Below are 15,466 nucleotides of genomic sequence, written 5' to 3'. Positions count from 1 at the left end.
CACAGGTACATCCTCTTCTTCCTCCTACACACCATGTGCCTAGCTTGCACAGACAATTACACAATGCAGATTGGGGTGATTCTCTTATTCAACAGATGGAAGGGTGCCCAGGATATTAAAAAATAAAGAGAGATTTTTTAGGACACTAAAGATCGTGTTTGTTCTGTGGCTTCTTGCTAAGTTCTGGAGAACTGAGTCTATGTTTTTACCTGGTAGTCACAGGCTCTTCAGACAACTGTGATAGAAATGCATGAACCAGGTCTCAAACAACATGATATATCTTTCTCTTGCCGGAAGACTGGGTAATAGCTCCATTACATTGGAAGGTTTATTCCTGAAATTCATGTCAAATTCTTGAGAAATAGAAAAGTAACTATACAACACTCTAAAAAAATTCTTGAGAAATGAATAGTAATAAAATGCTTAGTCTTCACGGTAAGTTGAATACACAGAGAGAATGGGGCTAGGAAGAATGCCTTTTAGAGTGCTATGGTGACCCAGCATACCTTTCTCAGGGGGCAGGTGAAAAAACACTTGCATCATTCAATGTTCTCTACTTGAACAGGACTGGCAGAATGAATCTCTCCATGTTTGTTGGAAGAGGGCTTATTAGAATGTCTCACAGGCTGAGGTCCAGCTAGTGCAACAATGCTGTCTACCAATGGAAACTTGAAGAATCCGGTAGTTGTTTACGAGTCTGGATGTCTTATTTGGTCATCAGTACACGAGAGTATTTCAAAGAAGTGGGCTCGAAAGCTATTAAAGGAATAAACTCAGTAGCCAGAGCTAGGGCAAGCAGGCAAAGAGAGAAAGAGAACTCTCCTTCTTTAATATATGTACACTGCCACCAAAAGGTGTGACCCAGATTGTAGATGCATTTTTTTCTTATGATTTATTTTATTTATTTATTTATTTAATTTTTTTGAGACAGTATTTATCTGTGTAGCACTACATCACATTCTGTAGACCAGGCTGGCCTCAAATTCAGGAAATCCAACTGCTTCTGCTTCCTGAGGGCTGGGATTAAAGATTTACATGAACACCAAGCTGGTAAAGGTGGATTTTATCCCCTCCAAAGATCTAGACTAAACATATGTGTTCCTATTTTAAAACTTTAAATAAGAAAATGCCTGCCGGCATTGGTGGCACACACCCTTAATCCCAGCACTTGAGAGGCAGAGGCAGATGGATCTCTTTGAGTTTAATGTCACCTTGGTTTACACAGCAAGTTCCAGGGCTGGCTCCATCTCCAATGAGAAACCCTGTCTCCAAAAACCCAAAACAAACAAACAAGCAAATAAAATACTGCCCCACCTTATTGAGTTTTAGGTAAGACTAGAGGTAGTCAGTTTGACTACCTACAATAGCCATCACAACAGACAACACAGAAAAAATGAGAAAGATTTGTTACCTCATGTGACAAGGAGACCATGGGTGTAATTTCCAAAGTAATTCTTTTCCTACACAAAGAAAGCATGGGAATTTTATTTAGGGAGTTCAGAAATATAACTGCAGAGTTCTCCCTATTCCAAAGGATAGTCAGTCAACAAGTCCACTTCTGAACATGATCAAAATGTAAAAGCAAAAATACTTACAAACATTCTTATCTTAGGAATCAGTAAAACAAAAGGAACTGTATTGAAAGGTCACAGAATTGGGAAGGTGGAGAACCACTGATCTAGAGGTTTCTGAGTGTGACCATATGGTGCTGGAGGGAGCTAACAGTCTCTTCCTCCACATTTGGAAAAACTGAGTCCAACGTCTGTCCAACTATGTTCATAGCAGCATTATTTGTAATAGCCAGAACCTGGGAGCAGCTTAGATGCCCCTCAACTGAAGAATCGATAAGGAAAATGTGGTACATTTACACAATGGAATATCACTCAGCAGTAAAAAAAACAAGTGAAATCTTGAAATTCAGGGGCTAATGGATAGAAATAGAAGAAACCATCCTGAGAGAGGTAACCTAGTCACAGAAAGACAAACATGGTATGTACTCATTCATATATGGATTTTAGATATAGAACAAAGGATTACCAACCTACAATCCATACCACCAGAGAACTTAGGGAACAAGGAAGACTCTAAGAGAGACATGCATGGTCCCCTGGAGAAAGGGAAAGGGACAAGGTCTCCTGACCATATTGGGAGCATGCATGGAGGGGAGAGGGAGTTGGGAGAAAGAGAAGGGGAGAAGAAGAGGGTAGAGGAGGACATGAGGGAGCAGGAAGATTGAGTTGGGGAATGAACAGAGGAGAGCAAGAAAATAGATACCTTAATAGAGGGAGCCATTATAGGTTTGTGCCAAGGGGGAAGAAGGGACGACAGGAAGATTGCAGGGTCTGCTACTGGAGTCTGGGGAGAGTTGTACTGAAATGCATAGCTTTGTCAGGGGTGGAAGGCCAGGTCACCAATCATTGTGCTCTAGCTTTAAGGGCAGTGTAACCCTGTGGGAGGTGCTTTTGTCTCTCATGGCACACTAACCAATCAGGCACTCCAGGCTACCTGTCAGTCACAAGAGGTACAGGGCCCTTCTGGGAGCCAGTTTCAGGCTTGTCTCTGAAGAGGAGCAGGGGCCTTTTTGTGTGTGCATTCCTGTGAGTACTGCTACAGGAAGCTGAGTGGAGAGCATGTGCAGTTCAGGAAACCACCACACGGTGAGTGAGGGCCTGGTGTACCCAGAAGGGGAGGAGCAGATGGAGAGGTGCAGGAGCTAATGTGGTGGGTCCTCCCCAGATCTGAGTGGAACTTGTAGCCAGATTCCCTGTCCTGTGCAGTTTCACGTGGTCTGTTCAACTCCCCGGATCCAGAGGTAGGCCTCTGAATAACTTTGGTCTGTGGGCTGAATCTGCTCAAAGCATTGGGAGCAGGGAGCTCTGTGTAGAAACATCTTGGTAATCAACATCAAGGTGCTTTTGGTGCACCCACGGAAAGGTTGCTGAGCTAGGAGAGGCCTTGTTTCTCTATGATCTTCTAGACATTTAGCATGTTGCATTTTCCCTTTATGTGTAGACATCCAATGTTGCGATGTTGTAAAAGGCATGCGTTTGGTTGCACTCCACTTACATGCCATGATGTAGAAGAGTAGAACTGTTGATATAAAGGATTTGCCGATGCTTAGGAAATAAATGATAAGTCTCACAAAGGAGAATTTAGCTGAGGGAGGACTGCGGCTAAGACACTCAAAAGGTAAGTGTGTGCTAATCAGACCTGTTAGAAATTAGGATGCTGGGCTGGAGAGATGGCTCAGAGGTTAAGAGCACTGGCTGCTCTTCCAGAGGTCCTGAGTTCAATTCCCAGCAACCACATGGTGGCTCACAACCATCTGCAATTCAATCTGGTGCCCTCTTCTGGCATGTAGACAGAAAACTGTATATGTAATAAATAAATAAATCTTAAAAAAAAAAAGAAATTAGGATGCTAGGATACACATTTGTTCACCAGGATTGTGACATTTGGCTCCAAGCCATTACAAAGAAGCCTCGCCTGATTTACAATCAGCCACTTGGCTCATCTCCATATCAAAGAACAGCTGTAACAAGCTGTTCAAGAGGCATTACAGGGTCGCAAACAACCTTAAGGCCTGGTGTTCCACAAAGTTCCAGTTTTCTTTTTGAAGAAAGCATAGTTCTGCCCGGTGGGCAATAGGACACCAGGTGACAACTATTTGAATATCTAAACACTATTGTGTTAAGACTTGCCTGATTAAGCCAGGCTTTCATTTATGCCCTCAGTCAGAATAGAGGAACATTCTTGGGATAGCTAGTGACAGCCTGGGACCTAGGTCTTGGAAGAGGAACAGGAAATACTATGGGAGAGTGGAGGATTTTACTAAACTATGAATTTCCCTGTCTGACTGTAGTGTGGAGGGGCAAAGCTGGGAGGACCTGTGTGGTCTGAGGCATTTGATTTCTGCTCACGCAGTAGGGTGACTGCCTGAAGCCCAGCAGGGTTGTCTTAACTAATGATCAGCTTTTGGATGGCTTAGCCATCTGGAGCAGAAGTGGGAAGTAGCTTACAGCTTCTTTCCAGGATTCTCCTCCTGCTGTGCTGTGGAGAGCTGTACAGAAGACCACAAGCCATGGTTCACAAAGATCTCAGCTAACAGCCAGTCTTACTTTTTATTTTCTGCCCCACACGTGGATTTTGAGAGTGTGTGTGTGTGTGTGTGTGTGTGTACCCAGACCAGGTAGAGCAGGTTGGCTGAGCTATCAGAATCTGAACTGCTTGGGCTGGGCTGGACCATGGGCCAGAATGAGGATCTGTTAATCTCCGTGTTGACCTAGACAGTGGGCCTTGGCCTCTGAGCTTTGTTGAGTGTGGATTCCCTGGGGGGAAAGGGAGGCTCTACCATCCTGGCATGGGAGATTCTGAGCTGCTAATATCGCTGTCCAGTGCACACATAGGCATTGCTTTTGTTGTGCAGTGGGAAGACAGATTGGGAAACTGAAGTTCTGGCTATTGCATTCCGTTTTGGGTTTGTCTTACAAATGTTACAGATAGTTTAGAAACTGGTAGAGAGGAGATGATGGGCATCACCCTTCAGCAATACATGACTGCAGTGCTTTCAACTTTCTGCTACTGACAGCTATCATGGTGTGATTCAGTGAAGGTCAGTTCCAGGGCACAGAATGTGTTTCTGAGCTGTAGAGGTATAGCATAGTATTTTGCGGGTGAATAAAGAAGATACCACATCTTGTGACATCATCCATGTAGCAGGAAGCAGACACTAAATTATTCTTCACATTGTTTTTTGATTGGACATCATTGGGGATGGGTATGCCTGAAACCACAAGGGGTAACAAGGGGCTGTAGAGTCATAGGAGGCTCTGGAGGAGATCACTTACATTTTCTGGCTCTAGAGCATGGGGCCTTTTTGGACTGAGTTTCCTTTGGTCGTTTGGTTAAAAGTTGATTTTCCTGCTTTTACTCTTGGCCTTTTCTCTCCATCCTTTATTCTTGTCAAATATTGTACACATTCTTGATTATTGTAGCTTCCATGGTAAATATACAATTCATATTGTATCCATGTGCATAATATATATATTTGCATGGAGCATTCTGAGTGTTTCCACTTTGCATGTAGCTTTGGAATCAATTTTTCTCTTATAAATAGTTATAAAAAGCATTGTCTTTGGATTGTATTCCATTTATGGTTCAAGTTGACCATAAAGAACACCTTAATATTGCTGCATCATGTTCTCTAGGATCATTTTATATACTTTATATATTTATGTGTTGTTTGTCGGTGACAGACTTTTAGAATTTTGGATAAAAAGTCTTATTGGGCTTGGCAGGTGACCCAGAACATATTCTTCTTGGTAATGACCTGGGTTCAGATCCCAGCACACAAATCAAGAGATTCATAACTACCTCCTACTCCAGGTTCAGGGGATCTGACAGAGTCTTTTCTGGTGTGTCACCTGTACACAAATGGAAGACATTGTCTTAAACATACAAACATATACATTTAAAAAAACAGGCATAAAGCAGGGCATTGGTGGCGCACGCCTTTAATCCCAGCACTCGGGAGGCAGAGGCAGGCAGATCTCTGTAAGTTCGAGACCAGCCTGGACTACCAAGCGAGTTCCAGGACGACCTCCAAAGCCACAGAGAAACCCTGTCTCGAAAAACCAAAAAAAAAAAAAAAAAAAAAAAACCAAAAAAAGAATCAGTCTTGTCTTGGTTGTAGTAGAGCTCATGACTAAGCTGTTTTTAAATGTCTTTTTCAGCATCTAATAAGATGATCATTTTTTCCGTTTCAGTTTGTTTATATGACAGATTTTCCTATGTTGAACAATCCATGCATCTCTGTGATGAAACCTACTTTATCAGGGTGGATTTTTTTTTCATGCACTCTTGGATTTGGTTTGCCAGGTTTTTTAAAAATTTGTCAGTTTAAATTTGGATTAGAAACAAGGTTGGTTCACAAGTCAGTTCCAGGTCCCTCTCCCTTTCCCTCCCCTCCTCCGGTGCCCTCCCCCCAGCCCCCCCATTATCCTCTCATTTCCCCAGGGAGGGTGAGGCCCTCCATGAGGGTGTCCATAGTCTGTCATTTCATCCAGGGCAGGGCCTAGAACCTCCCCCAAGAGTTCAGGGTGAGAGTGCATCTCACATTGTTGGATGGGAGTCCAAAGTCCATGTGTATACTCAGGATGAATACTGATCTACTGCCCAAGGGTCAATAGATTACCTAGGCCTCCTCACTGACACCTCCATTCAGGGGGTCTTGATCAGTCCCATGATGGATTCCCAGGCATCAGCCTGGGATTCAAGAGTTAACCCTTGTCAGGTCAGCTGTTTCTGGGGTTAAACCAAACCAGTCTTAATCCCTTTGGTCATCAGTCCTCCCTCTCTGTTACTGGCTTTCTTGAGTTCAGCTCAGTACTTAACCGAGGGAGTCTGCCTCTTCTTCCATCAGCCACTGAATGAAGTTTCTGTTTCCCAGACTCTCTGGCCATGGGATTGTAGGCTGACACTCCCTAGATCTATGTCTAAAATCCATATATGAGAGAATACATGCCATGTTTCTCTTTTTGTGACTACGTTACCTCACTCAGGATGGTTTCTTCTAGTGTCATCCATTTGCCTGCAAATCTCAGGATTCCATTTTTTTTTTCTGCTGAATAGTACTCCATTGTATAAATGTACCACATTTTCTCTATCCACTCTTCGGTTGAAGGGCATCTATCTAGGTTGCTTCCAAGGCAGTATTCTTTTAACACGTAAAAGAACACGTATTGGAGAGAAACTCTATGAAAGTAATGTGGCAAAGTCTTTGTACATCATTGTAGTCTTTGAAATTATGAGAGAAAATCGTACTGCAGAGAAACCATAATTGTAGTCAGTGTCGTAAAGTTTTACACTTTGTGGTGGTGCTTATACAAGAGTAAAACTTTTAGTGTTTGATCATTCTGTTAAAGCCTGTTCATATCACAATAGTCTTTGAGGACCTCAAAAAGCTTATACAGAAGAAAGTCTGGTTATAAAGGAATTCATAGGATCTTTAGCCAACAAGAGTATTCCAGAGAAAATAATTTCACAGTGTCAACAATCTGTTCAAGCAGTATACTGTCCATCTTTATTTTGTTTGCACTTGCAGACTCATATGGACAAAGTCCTACAAATTTAAATGATAAAACAACCCTTTTAGATTTCCTCTTCAATGACATGAAATAACTAATTCAGGTATAGAACTTTATGGGTGTTTATTTGTGACTTTTCTGTTGTGATATAACATACTGTCTACATCACCTCATGAAAGAGTTTCATCTGACTCTTGGTTCCAGAGGGATACAGGATCACCATGAAAGCAGCATGGCAACAGGTGTCAGACATGGCAGATATAGCAGGATGCTAAGATCTCACATCCTCAACCTGAAGAATGAACCAGACAGTGGGAACTGGAAATGGTATGCAGATGTCAATTATAAAACCATACCCCCAGTGACATATTACCTCCAGCAAGGCATCATTTCCTTAATCATCTCAAATGATACCACCAACTGAGAAGTATTGATTTCTCTGACTTCAAGCCTACATGTTTGCTTTTGTTAAATGCAGCAGTTCATGATACAGAAAAGCTGTAGGTAGGTCTTTATATGCCTCAACATCTGGGTTACAGGAATGAAAGCTTACAAAAGAAAAATAGCCATGATTGGAAATGTGCAATGATTTTTGTTAATTTTTATTTTGTTATATCAGTGTGTCTTTAGTTATGTGCATGTGCTTAGAATGGTAAATCCTTTAGTCTTCATGTATTTATTTCTAACAGGAATCACAGAGTGTTGTCAAAAACCTCACCTTTATTCTGGGGAAGGATTTGACTTAACTGCTTGGCCCTGTCTTTATCCCTCTCACTATTTTAGACCTTGGTCCTGGGAATGAACTTTTAACTGCTTGGCTATAGCTCTAGCCCTATGATATTTTAAACCTTTAGGAAACAGGGAGGAATGAGAATAATCCTGCTCATGTAAACAATATGGTAAAGATGTTAGATATCACAGTTGACTTAAGATTCAATAAAAACATCTATTTCACTATAGGCTTGAGTAAGTAAATTGTTTACCATATATATTCAAGTATGGTGTCTGAGATCACAGTATTGTGGTTTGTATTTTCAAAGTTTTGTACTAGGTATTGAAGTGTCCTGTACATGTGACAAATCAACTTACTGAATTTTATTTGCTGGTTCATGTATTCCTTCTTTGACTCTGTTAATCTTCTGTTGTGATTTTACTTGGTGAAATGTATAGAATGATTTTACCATTATCTAAGTGGTTCATTGTTTACTTAAATATTAGGCAATGTTAAACTTAATATAAAGGTGTCTGTGAAAAGTTAGTAGCTTCTTGTTCCTGGTTTTATTTTATTTTTTTATATTTTCGCAAATTCCCTTCAGATGTTGTTGTTTGTTATCCATCTTAGCCTGGATGTCAGTAATTAGTCAGGGCTATCTTTGAACTCATACATCTCATATTTCATTCTCCTGAGTTCAAGACCAAGGGTAGATGATGTATCCCCATGTGTGCTCCTTTGTTGACAAGTTTCAACAATGTTAATATTAACCTGCTTAATAGAAGAGAAGGTAAGAAAATACTTCGTGTGTGTATCAAAGAGGCATTCACATCTGTCTGGTAGAGATATAATAAAATAGAATAATCGTCATTCGACTGTAATTTCATTTTGTTTCTCTTCACAGAAAACACTTGCCAAGTCAGTGAAGGAGGAAAATACCTAACTTTTGAATGTAACTAGAAGACCAAACCAGGAACAATGGATGCAGGACAAGGACAGTGCCCTGAACCCTTCCTCTGCAGTGACCTCTTTGAGAATCTAGTTCTTGAAGAGGAGAAATGATGCCAAAAAGGTAAGGCAACACCAATGGAATTTTGACTTTGAGAAACTAGGGTTAGAGTTAGATTCAGAGTTAGGGTTCAACTCAGGGTGAGGGTTAGGGTTAGGGTTAGAATCGGGGTTACATTCAGGGTTAGCCTTAAGTTTAGATTCAGAGTTATGGTTAGATTCTGGGTTAAGGTTATGGTTAAATAAGCAAATAAGTAAATAAATAATTCCATGATTTATGATGTTGAATACTTAACTTGTGATCCATGACATCATCATCACCTTAACTAAATAATTAAATAATTAGATAAAAAGACAGTCTTGCATAATTAACCATGCCAGACTCGATTTTCATAAATAGATAAATAAATGATTGCCTTACTTAACCACCACAGAGTGGCACCAGACTCCACCATTTGTGGATTAGACAAGGACTGATTTAAATAATTGGATAGAGTCATATAATGAGCTCCTGAGATGATGTATTCACCTATTTAAATGATTACATAACCAGATAATCAGAAGGTTTTGAATAATTAATCCATCCCAGACTCTATAATCATTTAAGAAATGATTAATAACTCAATAATTCCATAGAGATGATGTTGCATACTTGACTCCCACAAGGTGGAGCCAGACTGCGTATTCCTCGAATGGATCATGATCGATTTGATTAATTACATAATTAAATAACTAATTAATTAATTAGATGTCCTTGCATCATCGGCTCCCAGGAGGTCATCCAGAGTTAGCGTTAGAGGCTTAGGGAGTTAGAGGGTTAGAGTGTTCAGGGTTCAGAGTTAGAGTTTAGGATTCAGGCTTCAGGGGCTAGGGGTAGGGTCAGGGTCAGGTTCTAGGATCAGTGTCAGAGTTAGAGTCAGGAGTCTAGGGTCTAGTAGGTTCTAGTGTCAGGGTCTAGGGTCTACGGTCATGGTCTAGGGTCTAGTTGGGTCTAGGTTCAGGGTCTAGAGTTAGGGTCATGGTTTCAGGTCTACAGTCAGGGTTTATAGTCATGGTCTAGGGTCTATGGTCATGGTCTAGGATCAGGGTCTAGGGTCATGGTCTAGAGTATAGGGTCATGGTCTAGGGTGTAGGACCATGGTCTCAGGGGATGGTCTAATGTCTAAGGTCATGTGAGGAGATAATCAATGCAATGGCGAAACAAATATTTTTATTAAGAGGAGAAAGCACTTACATACAAGCTCGGAAGATGAGATGCGTGACAAGCTTCCAAGAGAGCAAGTTTTTGCTTTTCCTTTTCTTTTATCCTTACCTGTGCCCTTACCCCTGTCCATACCTCACAGTATTGTGGGCTCACCCCTACAGTCATGGTCTAGGGTCTACGGTCTAGCATGTAGGGTCTAGGTTTAGGGTCTAGGGTCAGGGTCCAAGGTCAGGGTCAGGGGTCTGTGGTCAGGGTTTCTCTGTGTTACTTTGGCTGTCATGGAACTCATTCTCCCAGTCTGACCTGGAGCTCATAGAGATCTGCCTGCCTCTGTGGGTGCTGGAGAAGTGAGGTTGGTTTGAAATGCTGGAAATTGTCAAGCAGCAATGGTCACCATGTGACCCACATCATTATTTCACAATCTACTTTCATGTGCTATGGATATGTATATAAGTAATCGTTATTTGAAATTCTATGCTTCTTCATGTTCCCATCATTTTCCCATGGGGCACTTCATCTTGAAGTACTGCCTTCAAAGGGGATTATCCAGAGATGCTTTATAATGTTATGACAATGAGATTTATTAAAAACAAAACCAAAAAAGTTCTGTTATATGTGTGAGTCTGTAATGTGATTACAGGTTTTTAGATGATGACAGTTATGTGGGGTCTATTTTGGCCTACAACTAGTGAAACAATAGACCCATGAAATTCTAATTTTCCGGGCAATCTCATTGTGGGAAAAGACTTGAGTCTTCCAAATGAAAATGTCTCTATTGAAAAAACATTTACTTTGTATCTGACCACTGTATAGGATAAATGAGAACTGAGATGTGGAGTGTTTTAGTGATGGGGAAAATTCATTATGTGGATTCATTATAATATTTAGTTTTGCATATATTTGCCTTCTATCTAAGACTGTTAAAACCTGTAACTCCCTGTCTGGCCTATAACTCCCACTACAGACTAGGCTGTCCTAGGACATCAGACACATCTGTCCATCTTCACTCCTGAGTGCCTGCATTATATTTGGGCATGTTACTAGATAGGCTGCTTCATTTAATTGGCTCACTGAGGATGAGTGACTGAGCCTGGCTGGTTAGGGTAGAGAGGACACAGGTTCTGGTCCTAACTCCAATAACAGAAGAAGGTACCCATCAAATGCAGCCTTTCTGCCTGAAAGTCCACTGTCTTCCAACTATGAGAAATATTTTTCCTTATCATTGATTCTGTTATAACTCATCAAAGGATCTGAGAAGTGTTTGCCTTATCACAGAGATAAGTAGATTTTGAATATAGTTAAGTGCAACTCCTCATGTTAATCATCCCATCATTCTAATGCCACACCAAGTGAAGTTGAAGCCACCTGAGCCAGGTATCGAGGCAGAGTCCTGTAATCATAGTACTCAGAAAGTAGAGGTAGGCATCTCAGGATTTCAAAGTCATCTGGGATGAAAATGATCAATGGGTTATGGTGGGAGAACCACACAACACAGGAGACTGTGAGTGTTTCAGGACAGTGTCCACAATCTTCCCTGAAGCTCCAGTACTTCAGGGATGTGGCACTAGCAATTGTTAGCTAATGTATTTACCACCTCATCTTATTTATTTATTTTTTAAATATTATTTAAATTGGAAAAGTCTTATTTTTCATAGCAATCCAAGTTCACTCTACCTCCCAGCCTCCTATGCCTCCCGCCAACCCCCTCAATGCCATCATACATGTAATCCCCATGGAGCATGTGGTCTTCCATGAGGGATAATAAAAATCTCTCAAGTCATTTGGGGCAAGGCCTAGGCCCTCCTTTGTGTAGCTAGGCTGAGATAGTATCCCACCATGGGGAATGGGTTCTCAAAATCCATTCATGCACTAGGGATACTTGCTGATCCACTGCCACAGGCCCTGTTGACTGCTCCTAACTGACACCCACATTTAGGTGGTGTGGCTCCTTCTTATGCAGGTTCCCCAGCTGTCAGACTGGAGTCCATGAGCTCCCCCTTGTTCTGTGGGTTTCCACAGCATGATCTTGACCCCTTTGCTCATCATTCATCCCTCTCTGAAAATGGACTCCAGGAGTATGGCTCGGTGTTTAGATGTGGGTGTCTGCCTCTGCTTCCATCAGCTACTGGATGAACGCTCTAGGATGGCATTTAAGGTAGTCATCAATCTCATTATCAGGGAAGGGCATTTAAGGTAACCTCTCCACTATTGCTTAGATTCCTAGTTGGGGGTCATCTTTATGGATCTCTAGACATTTCCCTAGTGCCAAATTTCTCTTTAAGTCTATAATGGCTCCCTCTATTATGGTATCCGTTTTCTTGCTCTCCTCTATTCTTCCCCCAACTCAGTCTTTGGGCTCCTGTCCCCTTCTCTGCTTCCCTTCTCTTTCTCCTAACTCCCTATCCCACCCACTATGCCCCCAATTAGTTCTGGAGCTCTTGTCCCTTTCCCTTTATTTGGGAGACAATGGCAGGCTTTTAAAGGGAGGAGTCTGAACTGAGGTGACTCCAGGGGAGGGTGCCCTTGGCACCCTGAGGGTGGAGTTTGGAATGGTGCTACTAAACACCATCTGGATTGGTACCAGACTCTCTCAGCCTGCACCTTCCTGTTTTGGTGGAAGCTTCACCCAAACTGCCTTCTCTGCCTCCTCAAGGAACAGATGTCTGAGGTCTACAGGATGACAGCTAAGGGATTACTTCTACACCCATAACTCCTGCTGAATGTGAGCCCACAGACCCCTGATCACCCCTCCCCACATCAACCCTTGCCAGCAGAAAGAAGTCAGAGTTTAATCAAAGCCCCTATACCCAGGGAGTCTGGGTTGTTTGGGTGGAAACCCTACTGACTTCTATATCTATACAAAGGGGTTGAATGCTTGTTAGCTCTGTTACAAACCTCGCCCTCAAGGTGCCAAGTGTGGGCCCTCACCTAGAGTTATCCCAGTCTAGATTCTCCTAAAAAGCACACTATTGCCAGCTCCATCCCTGGGGGGTTAAGCCCCCATCTCAGGATTCACCTCCTGTTTTCTGGTTTTCTGTTACCTTGGAGTCTCCCAGGAATTCTTTGCTCAGATTAAACCATTGTGCTCACCTGATCCTGCCACTCAGGCCTTACTAGCCAATCAGAGACTTTAGTGGACCTGCCAGTCAGATGGGAGGGATCTATCAGAGTCTCCTGTGCTGTACCTTTGATTCTGTGCACAGACCCAAATGTGGAGAAGTGTGGGATGGGCTCTCTGTCACTTATTCTCTCTCTTGGGTTGCAGATTGTGTCAGAATGGAAGAGACTTGCATCTTCAGGAGTAGGAACTCCATGGCAGATCTTTAGTATTATCTGTGTAAATTGTTTCCCAATAAAACACCCACTTATCATTAATCTTGGGTGTGGTGAACACCGTGCCATTACATGAAAAACTTTCTTCATTGAAACTAAAGACAGCCAGGCGTTGGTGGCGCACACCTTTAATCCCAGCACTTGGGAGGCAGAGGCAGGCGGATCTCTGTGAGTTCGAGGCCAGCCTGGTCTACAAGAGCTAGTTCCATGACAGCCTCCAAAGCCACAGAGAAACCCTGTCTCGAAAAACCAAAAAAAAAAAAAAAAAAAAAAAAGAAAGAAAGAAACTAAAGACAAATATAAAGTCTAGAGTCTTTAACAAATTGTTAATATAAATTGGGTTTACTCTTCCATGAGTTCTTCCCTATTACCTGGTATAAAGATGATACAAAAAAGATTTAAAACATGTACAGGGTTAGAGATATGGATGAACAAAATTATGACAAGTTCACTGCCAGCACTTTCTGTAGTTCCTGCTACAAGAATACTCAAAGGTCTAACCTTCTTGGGAACAAGCATGAACAGTCACAAACACACACTGACATCACATAATTAAAATTAAATCAAATCGCTAACCAAACAGGTTTTTCATATGTGAATACTTTTTCTTGTAAGAAGTTATTCCTGGAACCCATATATTGAGGCACTTAACGTCTTAACAGTTTTCCTTCATCATGAATTGGTTCATGTAACAGAAAGCAAGCACATAGGATGGATTTGGAGAAATTGATCAAGCTAAATGAGGTTTTTTACGTAAAGTATGAAATCAAAAAGAGTTTCCTTATAATTGAATTTGTAGGGCTTTTGTCCGTACCAGTTTGCAGGTGCAAATAAAATAGAGACATCATAACGCTTGATCAGATTGTTGACACTTGTCAGATATTTTTCTCTCCAGAATCTTGTGTAATCAAATTTCTGTTGGCTGAACATCGAACAGAATCCTTTATAAGATTCCCTTCAGTATGAATTTTCTCAGGCCCTCAAAGATTATTGTGATATGCAAAGTGTACAACTTTACCACACTGCTTACATTTATAGAGTTTCTCTGCAGTATGATTTTCTTCATGATTTTAAAGATGGATGTTACCTACAAAGACTTTACCCAGTTAGTTATCCTCATAGGTTCTCTGTCACGTATGTGTTCTTTTATGACTTACGAGACTGCACTGTTGTGCAAAGGCTTTACCACATTGATTACATTTGTAGGGTTTCTCTCCAGTATGTGTTCTTTTATGAGTTACTAGATTGCCCTGTTGTGAAAAGACTTTACCACATTGATTACATACATGGGGTTTCTCTCCATTATGTATGCTTTTATGTCTTTTAAGCACCCCATGGCTTGCAAAAGCTTTACCACATTGATTTCATTCATAGGGTCTCTCTCCATTATGTATTCTTACTTTGATGTACTCAGGAATTACTGTGCTTTGAAAATGCTTTACCACATTGATTACAGTTGAAGACTCTCTCACATGTATATGTGCTTTTATGGCTTTGAAGCTGTTCGTGAGTTGCAAAAGCTTTACCATATTAATTACATTCATGATGTTTTACTCCAGTATGTGTTCTTTTATGTCTTTGAAGCTGACCATGACGTGCAAAAGGTTTACCACATTGATTTTCTCTCCAGTATGTGTTCCTTTGTGGAGTTGGAGAAAATTGTGACATGCAAAGATTTCACCATACTGAAGACTTTCATATGGTTTCTCCCCAGTATGAATTTTGCACACCTTTGAAGTGCTAGTAACACACAAAGGTTTTAACACACTGAGTATATTCACAGCATTTCTCTCCTGTATGGCTTATTTCTTTCCTGAATAGATAATTAGCACATGTAAAAGCTTTACCACATGCATTATACTGATGAAACTTAGTATCTGTATGGATTAATTTTACAAGTTGGCTTAATTGAAAGGAGGAATCAGATCTTACGTTTTACATTCATGATACTTCCCGGTGTGATGGGTTGTTTTGTGACTTTGAAGATACCTGTAATAATAAGACCCTTTATTTCATGACGCAAACTTATGGGTCATCTTTTTGTGTGTGAGACATTTCACATATTTGAAAAGAACTTGAGGAATTGAGAGCTTTTCCATACACTTGCATTCATAAATTTTCCTA

At 41.2% G+C, this 15,466-nt stretch overlaps 1 pseudogene; it reads right to left on the bottom strand.

Annotated features, from left to right (window-relative positions):
- Nucleotides 1-13,642: 13,642 nt before the first annotated feature.
- Nucleotides 13,643-15,144, bottom strand: LOC121133618 (annotated as a pseudogene).
- Nucleotides 15,145-15,466: the final 322 nt, after the last annotated feature.

This window comes from Mesocricetus auratus, unplaced genomic scaffold, assembly GCF_017639785.1.
Source record: "Mesocricetus auratus isolate SY011 unplaced genomic scaffold, BCM_Maur_2.0 Super-Scaffold_100023, whole genome shotgun sequence".
Classification (NCBI taxonomy): domain Eukaryota; kingdom Metazoa; phylum Chordata; class Mammalia; order Rodentia; family Cricetidae; genus Mesocricetus; species Mesocricetus auratus.
This window is presented reverse-complemented; position numbering and strand designations above follow the sequence as displayed.